The 5306-nt window shown below is 46.2% G+C and overlaps 1 long non-coding RNA gene across 8 annotated transcripts in view; it reads left to right on the forward strand.

Annotated features, from left to right (window-relative positions):
• The first annotated feature begins 579 nt into the window (after positions 1-579).
• Positions 580-5306, forward strand: part of LOC119286415 — a 9021-nt gene continuing 4294 nt past the window's right edge. For 3 of the 8 annotated variants that reach the window (XR_005140420.1, XR_005140422.1, XR_005140426.1), the window contains exons 1-4: positions 581-1669; positions 2053-2241; positions 2651-3042; positions 3131-4228. This is a non-coding gene — a long non-coding RNA (uncharacterized LOC119286415). Of the gene's footprint in view, positions 1670-2052; positions 2242-2650; positions 3043-3130; positions 4229-4426; positions 4517-5306 lie in introns of all 8 variants that reach the window. The other 5 variants (XR_005140425.1, XR_005140423.1, XR_005140421.1 and 2 more) reach the window with 5 other exon arrangements.

Genomic DNA, 5306 nt, shown 5'->3' on the forward strand with positions numbered 1-5306 from the left:
CACTTCCACGACACTTGCGGCGACGGGGTAGGCGGTAGCTAGGGTTTGATTGTCAGGATGCGGGGAAGGGGGAGTGGGCACGGATGGGCGCCCACCGAACACGTATCATTTTAGGACCAGCTTATGCTTGTTGGATGACTTTCGCATGGGCCGAGGGTGAACACTGAACGGACACATGACACATCCATCCGTTGTCCATGTGGACGCGAACGCAATCCAAATGGGGGCGGATTTGTGTACCACAGACATGAAACAAACAGAACAGCCAAATATATCACCGTGTTGGGCCATAGTTTCTGCTCACGCTGAACTATGCAAGCGGACGAAATACATTCCCGCGTTGGAGTTGCCTTTAAAGCTCGACGGATAAAAAAGGAATTGTCAAAATTCTCCAAACTGATAGCCACACCGATCTCTATTCCTAATGGACGACTTGGTGAATAGACTACGCGGTTTATTTTCGCTGGTTTTTTTCGTCATTCTCCCACCTCCGTTTTATTTTCGTCATCCTCCCACCTTTCTTTTATTTTCATCATCCTCCCACCTCCACTCGCTACCTTCCTGCGAAAAAAACCGGTTCCAAAAAAAAACCCTACGATCGATCCTTGTGCCCACGGCAGATCGTTCTCCGCCGCCAACCAGCCCTTCGCAGGCCCGATCCACCCCTTCGCCCCCGCCGCGGCCGATCCATCCCTGTGCCGCGGCCGATCCTAACCTTCGCCGTCGCCCACTCCTGTCGATCCCATCTATCGTTGCCGCTGCAGCCGCCGCAAAAAAAATCCATCGACCCCTCCCATCGATCGTTGCCGCCGCCGCCGTCCGAGGGGCAGACGCCGCCGCCGCCGCAGTACAAGGGGGAGACGCCGCCGCCGCTGCTGCAAGGCATGGCGGTTTGAACCCCGCCCCCGCCTCTGCAAGGCAGGGTGGTTTGAATCCCGCCCCCGCCGCTGCAAGGCATGCTCACCAAGATGTTCGGCGAGGCCGGCGACTACGACGGCATCCAGTTCGTCTTCAAGAAGATGCGGGAGGTCGGCATCAAGCCCTAAATCTTCGTCTACAACGCTTTGCTCGAGGCGATCGGCAAGACCGGCAAGTTGGGGCTGGCCCGCAGCCTGTTCGAGGAAATGTCCGCCGAGGGGGTCGAGCCCAACGAGCGCACGCGCACCGCGGTGGCCAAGATCTGTTGCCGGGCACGCTGGGGACGCGACGTGCTCCAGCTCTGGGACAAGATGCGCGACAAGAAGATCCCCGCCCACAACATCCTCTGCAACACGCATGTGCGCCGACGTGGGGCTGGTGGCTGAGGCCGAGCAGTTCTTGGAGGAGATGAAGCTGGACAAGTGGAGCAAAGGTTAATCTCCCGGCCACGGGCCACAACCTGCGGGTCTTCGTCCGTCAGGGCCTGGACGCTTCTGCTACTCCACTCCTTGTGCGAACACATCGACATATATTAGCGCCCGACTGTGCCACCAAGCTCAAATCAGGGGCTGCAAGATTCCATCACGAGTCTTCGTGTGGTGGTCTTGGTCTTGGATTGTAAAGCCCGGTTTGGGATTTTGCTACAACTGCTCATTCAGTGAGGAGCCCAAGTAACTCCAGCTGGTTATATTGACACGCTATATGAATGTAACGCCATACAGAGGCATGTTTCATGTGTGGCAGAGGAAAGGTTCTATTAGTGTTCTCCTGATCTTTAGCCTCGCAGTCTGCACTTCTCCAAGAATGAAACTGATTCATGTCTTCTTGTATTCTTCCGTAAAGCACTTACATAAAAACAATGTGATGTCCCTTTCAAATGAGGAAAAAATAAGACAAAAAGTGTAAATGACCCTTTTAGATGATTGTCAGGTTTATTTTACTTTGTTATGTTTCCACTCTTTTTTGCAACTGCATTTCGGAATATGTGGTTCTTCTATTCCAGACTTTCTTATTACCTTAATTTGGAGGTATAACAAAATGAGTGAAGTTTTCCCTCGAAAAAATGAGTGAAGTTTTTGTTACTCCCTCAACATCTCATTGAGGCTTTAAATTATTTTCATTCTTTTATTCCAGGACTAGAGGTAATTAAAACTTCATCTGAGGAAGCAATCTACAAAGTCAAGTGGAGCAATAGCGTCCAAGCAGTCTTGTTGCTATGTTCTTGTTTTTGCTGTACACAAAGAGGCCGGGATTGAGCAAGGGCGCTGGAGATATTGTGTCAATAGTGGGCATCTTGATGCAGTTGCGCTTGTCGAGGTTGAGGTCAGAAAAATGATTATATCTTTTCCATGTGCATTATTACTGAAAAATATTTCATACACAGAAATATACTGCATTTCTGGACATCTAGAAATCTTATTGCTGGTAGATATCGTTGCCGTCTGAAATTAAAATTTCCTAGAACATGTGACCATGAGGCTCCAAGATAAAAATAAAATGAAAGTGAATGTTATTATATTATTCAAGGCGGATGATATTAAAAATTTCCCGTTTTATTAGTTGTCGAAGGTGAAGCTGCATGGGTGATGTAGCCGGTTGGCTGTAGTGCGGAGTTATAATATATGTTGTATATTACTTTTCTTCTTCTAGGATTACTGGTCTATTTTGACAAATGAAATTAGTTATCATAAATCTATTTTGATCAATGAAATGAATATATGTTTGTGTACAGCTTGTTCCCACGCACGACTTGTAGTTGTAAACTTATGCATTTGGGGCTATTAAAGGGAGGCAATTGACGTGCATGCCAAGAGGAGTTATTCTGTGGCAACCCACAGGTATTTAGCTAGATCATCTTAGTCGGATACTAATATCTATTACTGTTGTCTTAACCCAGTTCTTGTTTTGGTGCCTTAAAAAATCATCTTAATCGGATACTGATATCACTTATGCAAGAGTCATGTTTGATCATTAAAAGAAATGGCCACGGATCCCCACGGACGCCGCCACTGCCGCGGATCCCCACGGATGATGCAGACGCCGCCGAACAGAGCAGGATGTGGTCGCGTTGCACTGATTGGAGGAGACCGTGCCGGCCGTGCGCTGTTTGGAGGACGAACACAGGTATTAATCTGTTCGAGTATGCATGGGCCTCAAAGAACCGAGCAAAGCATCCCATTCATTTCAATCATTGCATGTGTTTGCTCTGCAGGTTCACCGCCATGGCTATGAGAGGACGCATTTGTGTTCAGTTGTTCGGGCAGAGGAGGCACTTTGTTGAAGCATCAAGTGAATTGAAATGTGCAAATGCTCTTGGTGCCCATTAGTTCTGTGTGTGAGTAAGAAATTGTTTTCTTCTCCATAGCTGAGAAACCAGTAAAGAAATTATGTGTCAGGAGCAAGAATCTTTTTCGATGAAAGCCGCTACCTTTCATATATAAATTGTGTTCCTTTTCAAGAAAGAAATCCATAGCCTTGAATCAATAGATATACATAAGTTTTATGTTGATGTTATCTACAATAAGAGTACTTGAAATTGATAGAGTTGCCATTAGATTTTCCGAGAAGAGGCAGACATTATATCACCTGTCCGTTTAATCTTTCTCTGTTTATTATGTTGCTTCTCTTTTTTTGTCTTATTCTTATTCCAATAATTGCATTAGGATTCATTGCCAATTTATTCGGTCCTTATTTAATTTGGATGGTGCTGAACTATTTTTGTGGTCCTTATTTAATTTGGATGGTGCTGAACTATTTTTGTGGTACCTGGTACCTTTCATGATCAAGAAGAGCTCACATGTGACTAAATAGACATGGTGCATTGTTTAAGCATGCATATTTGGCCTCTTTGGACTATTAATAGAAGCTTGTGTCCCCTTTGGACTAGGGAAGGTATGTTAAATTGTACCAACCATGTCATTAGACTATAACAGAAGAAAAAAATGTATCAAATTATATGTTTACTTCGATCGGTATGAATGGCAGGTGACATTCGTACTAAAATTTTGGCTATAATCTATTCAACCTGGTTGTAAATCATTGCATGGTAATGTTTCTATGTGCATATTCTGGATTGCTCTGTGCAAATGCATAAGACAGGGAAGGACCATGCCGTGAGCTTATTGATAAATCTGAGCAGCTAGCTAGGCTCTGTAGTAACATCTTAACTGCCTGCTTAGATTACTTATCTGTTCGGTCATTCCTTCTTTTTGCCTGCTTAGTATAAACTGTATGTTCTATTCTGCAGCTCCTGCTGCTGCTATATTGACCTCTACTTGAAGTCAGGAGCCAAATTGAAGATCAAATTCAGGTTAGTAAAAAAGGGCAGTCTTTTTGTTATTGGTGTACCATTTTGTATATTGTCAACTGTACGCTCCTTGCGATACTAAAAGCTATATGTAATGTAGGGATTTGTTTCACCATCATCAGAAAAACTCGTAGATATGCCTCCTAAAAAACATGTCTTTTATCATAGTTCTGGATCTGAATGAGACCCTTTTATACTCAGATTCGAAGGTGAACTTCTGTTTTCTGCGAAGTTTAGAATCTCGTTGTTTCCTATGCCTGCCGGCTGCCGCTCATGTACTGCACATGCAGTGTGAGTAAATCTCTTAATATATCACACATTTGCACTTCCAATTTACTAAAATAACCTGTATAACTGAAACTCAAAAGTGCTCGTGCTTAAAATATGCACATCCAGTGGGGACAGACGCCGAATTTTGTTTCCATATAAGCCTTCCCATTCGTTTTATAGCATGTAGGCTTTATTTATTGGCCCAGCTCCCCAGGTGCTGAATATTGGTTGATCAGAATTTATAATAAAAAATTCCATATATCTCTACTATTAAAGGGGAGTACATTGTTGTTTCGTGTCATTTGCCTCCCTCACCCCATCGATTGACAGGGCATCGCATGCCCAGCACGGCGTCTCCCGTAAATCAAGGAAGTGAGGAGCCACCGCGCGCATCCGTGCCAGATCCGGCAGGCGGTGCATGCATTCATGCTCGATCCGGACGCCACGGTTGAGGCTTGGTGGACGAGCATGTGGCAGTTGCTTGGTTGTGGAGGGGAAGGGAGTACGGGATGGCCCCGTTCTTTTTTTTTTCCTGCCCGTTTTGGATGGTAGGAGGATGGAACACGGGCGGATGGAGGTCTAGGGAGCATGGGGCGGCAGCTTCACCCTTGCCACGGTTAGGGAAGAGGAAGGGAGCCTGAGCTCTCTATGCGGCTTCATAAGTGTGTCTGGAGCATGGGCCTCGCGACGAGGGTGCGGGTGGAGCACGGCCATCCGTTGATAGGAGGGAGCTGGGGGAGGGGTGATGCAAGCCACTTGTGGGCGATGGATGTAGAAGAGGAGGAGCACTGGATGGCAGTGGCGGAGCGTG

The sequence above is a fragment of the Triticum dicoccoides genome, chromosome 4A, assembly GCF_002162155.2.
Source record: "Triticum dicoccoides isolate Atlit2015 ecotype Zavitan chromosome 4A, WEW_v2.0, whole genome shotgun sequence".
Lineage (NCBI taxonomy): Eukaryota > Viridiplantae > Streptophyta > Magnoliopsida > Poales > Poaceae > Triticum > Triticum dicoccoides.